Source organism: Schistocerca americana, chromosome 4 (genome assembly GCF_021461395.2).
Source record: "Schistocerca americana isolate TAMUIC-IGC-003095 chromosome 4, iqSchAmer2.1, whole genome shotgun sequence".
Classification (NCBI taxonomy): Eukaryota; Metazoa; Arthropoda; class Insecta; order Orthoptera; family Acrididae; genus Schistocerca; species Schistocerca americana.
The window spans coordinates 719,220,539-719,234,794 of NC_060122.1; the positions used below are offsets into that span (position 1 = coordinate 719,220,539).

The 14,256-nt window shown below is 40.0% G+C and overlaps 1 protein-coding gene across 1 annotated transcript in view; it reads right to left on the reverse strand.

Moving 5' to 3' along the window:
• Nucleotides 1-14,256, reverse strand: part of LOC124612696 (eukaryotic translation initiation factor 2-alpha kinase-like) — a 197,049-nt gene that overhangs the window by 54,429 nt on the left and 128,364 nt on the right. The gene's annotated exons all lie outside the window — the stretch shown is intronic.

A 14,256-nucleotide genomic window follows, 5' to 3' on the forward strand; every position in this document is an offset into this window, starting at 1 on the left:
TGAAGATAACGGCAATTACACATTCGCTAATTCAACATGAGGTACAGAGTGCTGGTGAACAATGAATAACAAACCACTGGCTCATCACTACAGTCCAGTATTTCCTATCATCTGTCCCAGGAATTTAACTAACAATACATGTCTCTAAATTTAGTAATATTTCAAATAATCCCTAATCTCAAAATTACTGACAGACTAAGACAATGGGTTATAAAGAACCTACACGGAGTGTCCTTCCAGTTGAACTATCTAAATTTGTCTCATGAGGCGATGCAAAAATTCAGCTCTCATTACACACTGTCCCCTTTTTCAGTCACCACAGAGCTGTAAATTTGATCATAAAGGTGAGCCTTCAAGGCTGTTGTCGAATAAGTCAAGTTACTGCTGACTACTAACAACAAATTATGGTTCGTGCTACTCAAATCACACTGATAGTTACAGAAATTATTTTACCCAGGAGGGATGGCTAATATTCAGGAACAATCATTCACAGAAATAAGTCCAGTAAACATGGGCTCTAAAATGCATATCCTAAGAGCTATGAGCACTCGCTTATCTTTGTTACTGTGGATCACAGCTTATCTACTGAACAAGTGCTCATAGCTCTTAGGATATGCATTTTACAGCCCATGTTTACAATTTTTTCTTGTTTTGTTCCATACTACCTCCCCACAAAATATCGATGGCAAGGAGCCAGCAGTAAAAGAGATTTGTTTCAGACTATCAAAGATGAAGAAATGCCCCCATTTACTGGACATTTTTGCTTCAAATGATAGTTCCTATCATATCCCTGAATATTGGCCTTTCTTCCTCAGACACACTGTACATGTATATCTGCAGGAAACAGCTCATTCGGATATGAAAAAAAAAAAAAAGTTGCTCTTTCTTTTATACAACACAACTGTTGTTTTTATCTAATTTTTTTTAAAACAAATCACTCTTGTAACTTTACACAAACAACTATCAACTATCCATATATTGGAAAAGACAAGATCTATTTAATATAAATATTAGCGCTACACAGACTGTAAATCACTGATGATAAATATTATTGTAAGTTGCAGGAGTAGTGGCTAATGAGTTACTCTTTTACTTCTTTTTTAAATTTGTGAATTTACATTTTCCCACTTGATGTCTACCAGCAATATGTTGTAGGTCTTTGCACAAAAACACAAAATTCCATTCTGAACCCTAGCAGAGGCTGCAGAGCATACATGAAAATTATTTCTACTTGTAGTGGTGTGATCATGAATTACGCCATTTATTCTAAATTTGCTCTAGTTATTAAGCACAACTACTATTAGGGACTATATACAGGATGTCCCATTTATCTTGACCACCCTAAATAACTGTTTGTCCAGATGCAAATTACAAAATGTTTCAACAAATGTTCTTTAGCCGTCAGTGGGACATCAATCAGCATGACTGCCTTCGTTGTAGCTTTGTTTTTTACAAAGATATGAACAGCGGTATGACTTCTCTAAATGGCAGGTAATTCATTTCCTCTCCTAAAGACCTATTCAAAAATGTATCACAGTGTACCATGCACTGAAAGACAACATTATTAATTACATAACACAACACTGACATTGAGACCAGGATCATAAACTTGTCCACTTGCTGGAGTTGTCAGAAAACAAATGAAAACCAAGTAAAAACATAACACAAAATTGACTTTGACTCTCCTGTACCATTGCCCAGGAGTGGAACATTCAAAGGTGCTCAAAGTGGTGACCCTGGACACTGATACACTCGTTGAATGAAAGAATTATTTACTGCTTCCAGTGTTGCCTGCTGAAGAGAATTACAAACAAGCACGATATGTTCCTGTATGTCCTCTGGAGTTGTTGGAATATCATCGCAATAGGCAACATCTTTAATGCATCCCCAAAGGAAAAAGTCCAGAGGATTTAAATCAGGAGACCAGCAGGCCAAGTAACTGTTACTCCTCGACCAATTCATCTGGCCGGATACCTTTGGTTCAGAACACGAAGTGCATGCAAGACATTATGCGCTGGACATCCATTGCGTTGATACCACATAAGCATTCTCGTTTTTAGAAGTGCTTCATCCAGAAGAGGAGGAAGAATTCGTCTGAGGAAGTTGACATACGCTGTGCCATTTAGACTACCACTGATGAAATAAGGGCTAATAATTGTAGTACCAAGCATCCCACACCAGACGTTAACTCTCCACTGATGCTGACGTTCCACCTGTCTAAGCCAACATGGGTTGTCGTTGGACCAATAATGCATGTTTCTTGTATTTACCTGTCCTTTGTTTGAGAAGGAATATTCATCGGTAAATAGAACATTGGAGAAGAAGTTCAGGTTGGCAAAAATTTGCTGCCATGGCCACTGACAGAACTGTACACAATTCTGGAAATCATTCTCATGAAATTCTTGATGTAGGTATACATGGTAAGAATGGAACCAATGACGTGTAGGAATACGATGTACACTGGTATTAGAAATGCCAATCTCATGTTGAAGCTGTTGTGTGCTCACATGTGGATTCACAGCAATGGAAGCGAGAACAGTAACTTTGGCAGCTTCGTCTGTGCGACTGCTACGACGATTGCATTGTGGTGGGTTGAAACTTCCCATTTCCTGAAGCATCGCAACAAGATGAGAAAACATCTGTCGGGGAGGTGGGTTCTTGTCAGGATATCACTCTTTGTACAGTTCCACTGCCTACTCTACACAACAGCATTTAAAAGCACTAAACTACTGTACCAAATGTATCCGTACCTAAGAAGTATTGCAATTACTGTTCTGTTAACTTACATTCTCCATAAATGAGTAGCATTTCTACCTTCTCTTCGTTGGTGTATATTCTACTCAAACAACTCTTCAACTGATGATAGTTGATGCAATGACGGGTGTGCATTCTACTTATGTTTACATTTGTCCTCTGTCAACGTCAGCACGTGGATGTGTTCCATTACCCGGTGTACCTACACTAAGCACTGGGAGCGTCAACATCAGTGTTGTGTTACGTAACTAATAACGTTGTGTTTCAGTGAATGGTACACTGTGATACATTTTTGTATCGATCTTTAGGAGAGGAAATGAATTACCGAATAAAAAATACAGGGTGCCATTTAAAAAAGACATACCGCTGTTCATATCTTTGTAAAAAACAAAGCTACAATAAAGGCAATCATGCTGATTGATGTCCCCCTGACGGCTAAAGAACATTTGCTTGAAACATTTTGTAATTTGTATCTGGGTTATTTTGGGTGGTCAAGATAAGTGGGACACACTGTATATTGGCACATATGTTTAAGAATCCCTAGGCCACTGAAAAGACTTCTGCAAGAGTTCAATTATCAACTTTATGAAACAGTCTTATTACCCAATTCTGCAGAATAAATATTTTTTTCATGTTAGCTCCATTGCCCCAAGAGCTTATGGCATAAAGTATTTTCTGTAGGTAGGTGCTGCACAGCATGAATGTACTTCAAGAATGGCACCATGGAACCACCAAGAGCAGTTTTAACAACAATGGAAACCCTAGATGGAATAATATGTGAAACAAGTTTCATCGCAGCTGCGGATGTGTGTGTGTGTGTGTGTGTGTGTGTGTGTGCGCGTCCTTTTGCTGGGGAAAGAACAAGAACTCAAAAGCTGGTGTTTACAGCTGTATGTTTCTATGAGTCGCACATCAGTCAGCTATAGGTGAGTGGTTGCCTTTTCTTTGTTTTATGTAAAAGCTGTTTTATTTAATATTTATTCAGAGACAACTAATTTTAGTTGAGCGGGCATCTTCAAGTCACCTACACATGCATGAACCTATACAGTAAGGTGACAAAAGTCGTGGGATACCTTCTAGTATCGCGTCAGTCCTCCTTTTGCCCTGCGTAGTGCAGTAACATGACATGGCTTGGAGTCAAAAGTCTTTGGCAGTCTCCTGCATAAATACTGGGCCATGCTGCTTCTACATCTGTCCACAACTGCAGAAGTGTTGCCAGTCCAGGACATTATACACGAACTGGTCTCTTGATTATGTCCCATAAATGTTTGATGGGATTAATATTGGACGATCTGGATGGCCAAATCATTCGCTCAAATTGTCCAGAATGTCCTTCAAACCAATCGCAAACAGCTGTTGCCCAGTGACCTGGTGCAGTGTCGAACACGAGACATGTGCACTGGCTTTGCGGCCAGAGTGGTACCTCTCTGTTTATCAATGGTTGTCCATGGTTTCGTCTTACGACCAGAGACGCTGGTCTGATGGTCTCTGATTGACAGGGTGTAAACGTGGACAAGGGAAAAAAATTCCTGAATTTCCCGGTTAAAAATACACTTCTCCCGTGTGAAAACACAATTTTGCCGTGTTAAGTGACAGTATATTTTCCCTTGGAACTGCAAAACTTATCAATCCTTTGAATGGTTATGGTTTTATACATGGATGTAGAATTGCCCAGCACTTAAGAAAACGAAACTCAGGGAAAATGACATGTTTTGGAAATATCTTTGATGTGCAACAACATGTACGCTGCGTACTTTCATACTACGAAAATATACATTCAAATACCACCAAACACCCCATGTTACTTTCCAACTCATTGGAATCGAGATTTCGATGCGCTTTTGTAAGCCAGTCATAGCTCATGTCACGTGATCTCACCAACTGATGACAGCGGATATTCAGAGCATAGGACATGTGATGTAGTCAGCCAACAGCAACATCACTGCTAAGTAGCACAAACATACAAACAGGGAATGTTAAAGGTTTCAATTAATATACATAGTGTTGCTACAAGAAAAGAAAAGCTTTCACATATAATATTGGTCTCTAAGGTTAATAAGCTGCAAGAGGAGCTATGCTTTCACATAAAATGTTGATCTTTTTTGCATGTGTTACACTTTAAGATATATCACACAAATGTGCCAGTAAAATTTTTAATAATGACATAAATGTCTGACCTTCAGGGTTGGAAATTCTTCTAAATGGCTCGCCATCAAAGAGTTAATTTTTAAGTGAGAGTCAAATGTTCTGTGATTTAAGAAAGTCCTGGTACATTTTCGCACATAGTTCAACTTCCGTAAAAGGATATCTACTTTGAAAGTAACACTTTTCAAAGCACCATTTGCAATATTTTCCCGCAACCTGTTAGAAATAGGTTCGTTTCAGCAGCTGCCAGAGAGCACAGATAACAGGCGACATCGCGCTTACGCAGCTACAATGACGTAGGAAGCCCATATGTACGTACATGTAAAACATTATAAGATCATACATTACGTCATAAATGAAACAAGATATAAGAGGCTACTCCAGGAGCATCGGAGTTTCGTGAAGCGTACTAAAATGTGCACATTTAAAGTGCACATTTATATGTCCAGATTCCCAATGAAGTAGACCTCTACCTGATATTAAGCTTTTCAGTGTGGTTTTCAGGATGTAAATTTTCTTGGAGCACCAGTACTGTATTATCTCACGTTTAGTTCTTTATTATGGCATAATGCCATACGTGCTAGAAGATGAAAACATGCACTTGAAATGCAGTGAACAGTTGAAACTAGCCAGTACTGTTGAATTAAACATTTGTTTCAAATACATTGACAGCCTCTGCGGAAAAGGTTAATAAAAGTCAAATTTCTTTAGCAAACAGACAAAAATAACTTCATTGTTTTGCAAGGAGATTAATGCTTGACTGTCAGATAGGTGGAAATAAAATAAAATCTGAAACTAATAACATATTTTAGCCTTCCGTAATTAAGTGAATGTGTTTTAATTCAACTGATAGCTCCCGGCCACAGATATCTGTTTTGTTTTCGTTTGACATGAGAGTAAACAAAGGGGAAACAGCAAAATCACTAAACACAGGTCTCATGGAGACTACCCACTATAACTCAGACCGCTCTGCACATCAGCCCCGGATCTACGATATTTTCGAACCGCGTCAATACTTAAAAAAACTTTCTGAAAAGTCTGAAACATAAAACACATGTGTTTGAAGAACTACAGGACATGTTATTTGGTCTTAACTGTGCCAAAGTGCAGTGCCACGACTCTTCATAAAGCATTCTTCTAATGCACGTCACTATATTTCGCTCTGTGGAACTGAAACGTGTATATTTTGTGATGGATGCCATCAAACAATATTCAGGACAGTGGAAATTGAAATGTCCTGTGGTGCCTGTCCTGCTCCCAGTCGGCCGGTTTGACAGCCTACCCTCTTGCAATTAGTAATGGGTGGGATTATTTGTAATCAAGAGAACAGGAACTCTTCAGAAAATTTTCACTCTTAACAACCTATTAGTTAAAACTTCCTGTTTTGTGTGACACAAAATTAAATGTAGGATACATAGAACCAATAAAGACAAGAGACAAGCAAGAAAGTACACATTTCTTCAATCCTTACCTCCTAGCATTTTTTTCTCTCTACTCTTGCTACAGCTTTAGATGGCATGCTTTCCTTTCTGCAAAAGAATCTATTACCTCATCAAAGTTTCCTCAAATGTTTTGCTACATGAAAAATCCAAGTCTCGTTATCTAATACTGAAAAAGCTGTTAATACAAATAATACCCAAGACTGGTGTGGTTTCTCGATCTAAGTCTATTTTGTCACTATCTGCTAGATAAAACAAAATAGGCCTTTCTAATATTGCAGCAATTTTGTAACAGGCACCACATAAACGAGACTGTTTTGGCACAAATGGTCATTTTTCTAACACGACAGAATATAATTCACGAAGTACCAATATCAAATGCCTATTAGGCCTACTACAATCAAAATGGTTTATGTTAGGAAATAGTTTAACATTTCATTCATACGCACCAGTTTCTCAAGCATGAGATCGAAAAGTAGGATTATGAAATTTTTATATAAATTTGCAATCGTCTTATTCTTCCATAATTTGTGTGATGTCCCCATTTCTTCTCCTTCCTCGTACTAACCAAGAATCTTGTCATCACCAATTCTGTAGCTATTCCTGCCATTACCACAATCTGTTTGCCGATTAACTTCACTAACCCTGCCAGAATCACCAGTTTAGTTATCCCGCGATTATTCTCCAGTTAGGCATTGTTACATGTTCATAAAAAAAGTTTTCCGCATTACTTACAGAATAGAACTTAAGTGGCTGCTAGCTGGGGTCATACAACTGGTCCTTACTAGTGTAGCAATCTGGCCAAAAATTTTCTGTCAAAATTTAATTTTCTTGGGTACACCAAGAAGATAATATGTAATCTTTCTCACCTGTTATTTCTGTTAGTCGTTTATTTCCATTCTGGTAGTCTGAATCTGTGGATTTTGCTTGTAATTATAACAACGCTGCTTATTTGCAAACCCAATCAACCACATAATCAGACAGCAATTGGCATTCATCTGTTCGGCCTTACTCCACTCAGCTCGTATAGCCCCATCCTCTTTTGTCTGCAGAAAGTTTATTTCTAGATGCGACGAGGATTCTCCTGACAGAGACATCATGTAAACTATGCACTCATTCAAAAATCAACTTATGATTCGTTCAGAAATAAACTTAAAATGTGTTCAAAAATGTTCAAAAACCAACAAGGATGCATTTCAAAATCATATGAATAATCAATAGACCAATGTGCGCTGGATGCTAGGCGCTTTGTGAAACAAGTTTCTTTTTCCTCAAGAATATGACTTTGGCACCTCTTTTCACAGTAGCATCTAGCTGCTTGCTGTGACTGCTTGCACAGCCAACAGCCACACTCCTGTAGCCAGAAGTGGGAGAATCGACTACTCAAACGTGACTCAACTGCGCATGCGTATGAGCCCGCTTGTAACTGCTAAAACGAATCTAATGTAAACAGTTGTGATTTCATGCTCATCGAGGCAATTTGTTGTTGTTATGAAGCATTGCATAGTATTCCTAAAGCCTTTGACATATTTTGCTGTTGGCAGACTGTTGTATGAGCACTGTGTGTCATCGTATATGGCACATTTCCTTTGCAATTTAAGTTATTTTTGTTTTTTCCTCTTGTTTATGTTTTATTGTTGAAGTATTATTCTGCAGTAGCGGGGATAGAGTAATATCCTTTGTTAGAGTATCGATTCTTACCAGTCAAAATTACAAAAATGTAACTGAAAACTAAAACAATAAAAAATTCCCAGAAATCTAAAAAAAAACCCGGGGTTTTTCCCAGTTTTCTCCTGGATGAAAAAATTCCCGGGTTTTTCCCAGATCTCCTGGGTTGTATAAGTGCACACAGTCTGTCAGTTGCTCTCGGGTCCTTCAAGTTTGGTTCCGCGGTGGTGTGAGGATACTCCACAAGGTGGTGGGTCATGTGGCTGCTGCCAGAGTGAGAGAGCAATCGGATTGTACAGTTAATAATGTTCTTTGATGCTGGTTATCAGTGTTTGTTTAAAGTTTTCTGAATTGGCCATCTGTGTTCAAGGGCTTAAAAGTTTTGAACAGATTAACAATAAATCTGTTTTTAAGGTATGTTTGTAACGTGCTTGGCTCCATACCACTTCTCTCCCACTCCTACTGTTTCACATAAAAATGCCACAGTTTCTTTGGGACATGGAGTCAATGGCTGCAGATGATCTCCAAGTAGCTGAACATAACCATTCCCAGTCAATGAATGGTTCATTCCATGTAATCACAGCCCACACCATCATGAAACCACCATCAAATTGCACAATGCCTTGTTGACAAATGTTCAAATATGTGTGAATTCCTAAGGGACTAAACTGCTTAGGTCATCGGTCCCTAGACTTACACACTACTTAACCTAACTTCAACTAACCTATGCTAAGGACAACACACACACCCATGCCTGAGGGAGGACTCGAACCTCCAGCAGGAGGGGCCGCGCAATCCGCAACATGACGCCTCAAACCACGCGGCCCTTGTTGACAACTTGGGTCCATGGCTTCAAGGTATCTGTGCCACAGCTTTTACAAACTGAAATCAGAATTCATATGACCAGGCTATGGCTTTTTCAGTCATCTAGGGTGCAACCAACATAATCATGAGCTCAGGAGAGGTGTTATTAACTAAGGCACTCACGTCAGTCGTCTGGAGCTATCGCCTGTTACCTCCAAATTTCACCACCCTGTCCTAATGGATACATTTGTCGTATGTCCCACATTGACTTCTATGGTTATTTCATACAGAGTTACTTCTCTGTTAGCACTGACAATTCTACATAAAAGCAGCTGCCCTCTGTCATTAAATAAAGGCCACCTACCACTGTTTGCCCATGTCGAGAAGTGTCGGAAATCTGGTATTGTTGGCACACTTTTGATACTGTGGGTCTCTGAATATTGAATTCCCCCACAATTTCTGAAATGGAATATCCCATGTATCTAGCTCTAAATACCATTTTGCATTCAAAGTCTGTTAATGCCCGTAATGCAGCCACAGTCAAGTCAGAAACCTTTTCACATGAATCATCTGAGCACAAATGACAGCTCCATCAATGCACTGTCCTTTTACACCTTGCGTACACGGTACAACCACCATCTGTACATGTGCATACTGCTTTCCTATGACTTTTGCCACTTCAGTGTATAACAAGCATGACATGACACAAATAGTTATTGTGAAGCATTTTATATAAAGTATACTCACATATCAGATTAACAATGTGGGAAAAGACAGATTGCTACTTAATGTAACAAAGACACTAAGTTGCAGACAGCCACAATTAAAAGACACTCTCACAAAGCTTTCAGCCAAGACTTCACCACCAAAAGAGAAACACACACACCATTCATACACACAATCAAGCACACCTCATGCACACATGGACGCCAATTCAAGCAGCTTGAGCCAGAAACTGTCACATGGGATGCAAGTAGCAATCTGGAGGGGGCAGCGAAGGGGAAGGGATAGTAGTGTTCGGGTGGGGGAGAGACAAACGCTGTCTGGTAGAGTGTGCAGGGACTAGAATGACAACAGGAAGTTCTGGGGCAGGGAGGTGAGGAATAAAAGGAGCAGATACAGATGGGTGGATACGTTGACAGAGGGTGGCAAGCAGAGAGGGTGGGAAATAAGAATCGAGTGGTGGGGGAGATGGTAGGACAGAGGGGGTTGAAACTGTTGGGTGGAGGGTGTGGAGACAGTGTGTTACGGTAAGTTGAGGAGGAGATAATTACAGGGGCAGAGAATGTGTTGTGAGGATAATTCCCATCTGTGCAGTTCAGAAAAGCTGATAGTGGAGGGGAGGATCCAGAGGGCCCGGGTAGTGGAGCAGCCATTGAAATCAAAGATGTTATGTTCAGCCACATGTTGTGTCACAGGATGGTCTACTTTGATATTGGCCACAGTTTGTCTGTGGGCGTTCATCCTAGTGAACAGCTAGTTGGTTTCCATAGCCATATAAAACCTGTGCAATGATTGCAGCAGAATTGATAAATGATATACGACATGGCTGATTTCACAGGTGAACTAGGCCCTTATGGGGTAGGATAAACCTTGGACAGACCTTGTCCATAAACAGATCTCCTGTGCCATTTCCTCCCACACCTCCAATCCTAACACCAGCCCCTAGAACTAATCACAAAGGAGTGCCACCTTCATCAATGGAACAACTGAACCATATACTTCAGCAGGACTTTGATTATCTATCATAATGCCCCGAAATGAGGGACATACTACCCAAGATCCTTCCTACCCCTCCTAAAATGCTGATCTGTCGCCCACCCAACCTCCACAACATCCTAGTTCATCACTATGCCACTCCCAATCCCAACCCCTTGCCACAAGGAAGACCCAGGTGCAAGATCTGCCCAATCTACCCACCCAGTACCAACTATTCCAGTCCTGCCATGGGTTTATCCTACCTGATCAGGGGCCTTGCCACCAGTGAAAGCAGCCGTGTCATTTACGTGTTCTGCTACAATTACTGCAAAGGTTCTTATATTAGCATGACTACCAACCAATTGTCCACCAGGATGAGGGGCACAATATTCAACTGAATGTAACATTCTCGATTTCAATGGCTACTTCACTAGCCGAGCCTTCTGGGTCCTCCCCTCCACCAAGAGCTTTTCTGAACTGCGCACATGGGAGTTATCCTCACGACACACTCTGCTCTCATAATTAGCCCAGTCTCAACATATGGTAACACACTGTCCCCACACCCTCCACCCAACAGTTTCCACAGCTCTTTCCTATCATCTCCTCCTCAACCTTCTTTGTTTGCTGCCCTCTACCAACAACATACTTGCCCATCTTTTCCCACTCCTCTCCTGTTTCACTCCTTTTTTCCCCACCTACCTGCTCCACAACTACTGACACTGCACATATTGGCATTCTAGTCCCTGCACACTCCTCCAGACAGCATACGTCTCTCTCTCCACCCATACACTACTATCCCTTTCCCTTTCTCACCCCCTGCAGATTACTGTTTGTAACCCACATGATAGCTGCATTCCGGCCCAAGCTGCCAGGGTTGGCGGTCATGTGTGCATGAGGTGAGCTTGCTTGTGTGTATGAGTGGTGTGCGTTTCTCTTTTGCCCAGTGAAGGCTGTAGCTGAAAGCTTTATATAAATGTCTTTAATTGTGCCTGTCTGAAAATGTTTCTTCTTTACAGTAAGTAGATATCTATCTTTATGTACACTGTTGACATTCCCACCTGAGTTTCCATTGTTTGATACTCACACATTAACTTGATAAGATTTGCCTGATCTGATGCTTGACATGCATATGTAGTTAACTTGAAAGATGATCGCTTGACCCAAACTAGTTATTTCTGAATATCCATTGAAACAGCTTTTGGTGGATCTATCATGCTGTTGTTTAAATTCCATACCACAATATTGAGTGAAAAAACACAAAGTATGCTAGCAATACTGTCTGCAGGTCCACACAATGAGATAGATTACTATGTGAAAAGTAGACAGAACTGAGATTTTTGGCTAACTTTCCACTTGCTGGTCCCACCTTAGTTTAATATCAATTTGGATATACAAGAACTTTAGCCATTGAACCTCATCTAGTATATACCCACTGATATTTCCTTCTGGTACCTGTAAGAAATTTGGTTTGTTCCAAACTGCATAAGATGAGTTTTTGTAAACAAAAGGTCAAAATACAGGCTGAGCCAGTTGTAAGCCTATTCTGTTATTCTCCATGTTGTGTTTGGTATGGATGTGTTTGGGCCCATCATCAAAATACTTGTATCATCACTAAACATCACAGTCACTGAAGAATTCTCCAATGTCCCAGGTAAAACTTTATGTAGACCAAGAATAGGAACGAGCCAAGCACTGAAACTTACAACACACTACATGTAATGTGTTTCCACTCTGAATTTTACCTTATCCCTACCACATTATTCATTAAACTGACCTTTCTTTTGAATTTTACCTTATTCCTACCATGTTATTCATTAAAGTGACCTTTCTTTCTGTTGTTAAGAAATGACTCCTTCCAGACACGTAGAAAACCCTGTAACACTATACCATTTGTAAAAAAAATGTTGAGTTATACATTTTTGCCGCACAGAGAACAGCTTATAGCAGTGGTTTGTACAGCCCTGCCCATCTAAGATGCGACTCGGTGAATCACTCACACAGCGCTTCATAGTGGAATTATCCGGAGTTCACAGATGCCAATTTTCAGCACCTAAAACCTGCTTTACAATGGAGTGAATGGAAGCGAACAAGTGCAAATGAGCATTTGCAGAAAACTCACCACCATTTGTTTGTACATGGGTAGAATCGTTTATACTGAAGGGAATGGAATAGAACATGTGGTAACCAACATTGCCTATGAACGTTGGGTTATTAGTTCTTAGTTTTTGGAGATAATATTCAGAATACAATTCTATCTTGTTAGAGCCAAAATGTGAAACTTTGCTATTCAGTGAGGATTATTTTGCATGGAAACCGCACTGTTCTTGACGGAATATGCAAAATGGTGCGGGGAAGGAGGAATTTAAGTATCTCACTTTGTATGGAAGTGTGACATGCATGAAGATCGTACACACTTTACACGGAATTGTATCTCCATCTCTCCTTAACACTGGTCCAAACTTTTCCTTGTAGGTCGGCTGCCATTTTTCCCTGGCTTCTCATTACCACTGAGGGGAAATGTATAAACAGAACACTAATTACCGATGCCAAGTATCATCTCAAGAGGTGACATAGCTAGCATTTCCACTACACTTGTAGGGTATAATGGTCATTTTTTCCCCCATAAAACAAAAATGGTCTAGTGTCAAAGCGCACACTTTGTGATCCAGAGAGCACAGGATCAAATCCTGTACAGACAACTTTTTCACTACGGTTTTTAACCAAACATTCACTTCACACAGATGTTGGAGTGTCCACGAAAGACATGTGGTTCGGATTCCAAGTTAAACTGCAGGTCTCCATTTTCTGATTAGGTAACTGGGGAAGGCTACGGACATGTAAATAGTTGCAGTGGTAATCAGTTGAAAGACCTGCAAGAGGCCTACTGGGTACACCAGACACAATTCTCTTTTGCTTGTGCTTGTTAGCTTGTTTGCTGGAGTGAAAGCCTGGCTTATACAATACAAACATTTTTTGAATAACTTCAAATCTTGCACATGTAATTCTGATAGAAATGGCCAGCAGAGAAAATAAAACCATGGCAGTGCCTGATGTCGGAGATGAGTTCCATAAATGAGGACCTGTAATTTGTTGAAATGAAACGTATAATGCAGTACTACTTTTTATAACAATTCCTGTAGGCCATTCATTATAATAATGTTTAAATGTTGTACATTTGACTATCAGTGAAACAGTTGTTTGTTTATTCCCCGTAGCCATCACAAAAATGCATTGTCTACTGAATGATAAAAACAAACATTTTTCTTGCACCAGGCACAACGGACAAAGGAAAAATTGATTCAGTCAGTCACTTCGCAGTAACCACTAGTTTTATTTAGACAGAACTGTGATGGAGTCAGATATGGTCCCGGCCACTGTTCTGCATACTGCGCTGCATACCAGGCATACTTGATCAAATTCTTAAAGCATGGTGAAGAAAACTAGTAACGTAAAAATGATTGTAGCTTAAGAATACTGTTCCGGTGATAAACCTGAAATGAGAGAGAGGTATTGGAAATTATGTTGTCTGATAATTTCCTGACAAATGATTTCCACTGTTGAAAAAATTCTTTATCGAGAGGTTGAATCACACCAATAGTTCCAGGCAGAATCCACACTACATCTACAGATTTTTCGTCGTCCTCTACAAAAACATAGGCCTTGTTACATCCAGACCATGAATCCAACAAAAGCAATGAATTAGTTTCTGCAGCTGGTAGGAATACGTTTTGAACAAAATGTCGAAAAT